General features: G+C 36.8%; 1 pseudogene; it reads right to left on the bottom strand.

The window, feature by feature from the left end:
- Positions 1–670: 670 nt before the first annotated feature.
- On the bottom strand, positions 671–1,079 carry LOC106734340 (60S ribosomal protein L23 pseudogene; annotated as a pseudogene).
- Between the last annotated feature and the right edge of the window lie 456 nt (positions 1,080–1,535).

Genomic DNA, 1,535 nt, shown 5'->3' with positions numbered 1-1,535 from the left:
GCTACTCCCAGGACCACATGAATGGAAAGGCAGCGAAACTGCCTTTTTTTTTTTTTTTTTTTCTGATTATGGAGAAAAACTTAGTGGTCCAACTGGAAGATCAAAACAACCACAGCATTACCTTAGGTAGAAGCTTTTCCAGGGAAAGGCCTTAACTCTTTTCAAGTCAGTGAAGGCTCAGAATGATGAGAAAGCTGCAGAAGAAAAATCTGAAGCTACCAGAGCTCAGCTCATCAGGTTTAATAAAACTGTCTCCGTATCATAAAAGCATAAGTTTAAGAAGCAAATGCTGATGTAGAAGCTACAGCAAATTATTCAGAAGACTGAATTAAAACAATGGAGGTCATATTGTGATATTTGCTGTGCTAATATTCTGAAAAAAAAATCTGCACTATCCCCGAGGTATACCTGTTTATAAATGGAATACATATATACATATACATGAATGTGTGTATAATAAATGTGTGGAATAATGTTCCTTGAACTTTTTGTGCATATTGAATATTAAATTTCTGATGATTCATTAAAAAATGCTCTTTAAAATACTTTTAAAACTACTCTTTGGTATTTGTTCACTGTTAGTCATGTATTTTTTTGGGGGGGAGACACAAATAGTTTTTAATGTTTTGTTTTTCTTGTTGTTGTTGTTTTTTACAAACGCACTGGAGAATCATGCAATGCTGCCAACATTAGATGTAATCCTGGGCCACAAGTTTGCACACTCCTTTGCCACTGGTCCTGTGATGGCAGAACCTTTCATTCCACCTTTATTGTTTTCTATGACTCCTGCATTATCTTCAAAATAAAGAAACATGCCATCTTTCTCTGGTATGACTTTCGATGTTGAATTACCACTGGTGGATGCACTTTCTTCCTGAGCTCTGGTTTGCCTTTCTTGACCATGGCCATGGCCATGCAGCAGGAAGCCTGTTCAGCCATCCCTTGATCCCCTTCACAGAGATGATATACAGATTTCTAACCCCTGTGTTGTCAGCACAGTCAGTCATGGCTCCTACTGGAAGACCCAGGGAAATCTGAAACTTTGTCCTGGAGGACCCACCACATCCTTGTTTCGACATCTTGAACACCAGAAAAAAAAAACAAAACAAAAAACGGAAAGCTTGTTGCCATTTAATTTTAAGATTAGCATTTATTATGCAAGTCATGAGTAAAACAGTTAAAAATAACTTCACTGGAGGGAAAAACAACTGCTTGATGAATTTGAGACAGATTTGGCTCTCTTTTCCTACGTATCTCCCCTTACGATAGAGTGGATTATCTTAGAACACTTACAAAATGTAATAGCTTCTCTCTCAACCCAGAGTCTAAAATCTAAACTAAAAAAGGAAACTAAGGTGATAGGGGTATACTTGCACATCCATGTTTATTGAAGTATCATTCACAATTGCTAAAACATGAAATAAACCCAAATGTCCACAGACAGATAAATGGATTGAAAAAGTGTCACACATATACACTGTGGAGTACTACTCAGTCATAAAAAACAATGAGACCCTGGAGTTTGATATAAAATG

This window comes from Tupaia chinensis, unplaced genomic scaffold (genome assembly GCF_000334495.1).
Source record: "Tupaia chinensis unplaced genomic scaffold, TupChi_1.0 Scaffold000096_1, whole genome shotgun sequence".
NCBI lineage: Eukaryota > Metazoa > Chordata > Mammalia > Scandentia > Tupaiidae > Tupaia > Tupaia belangeri.
This window is presented reverse-complemented; position numbering and strand designations above follow the sequence as displayed.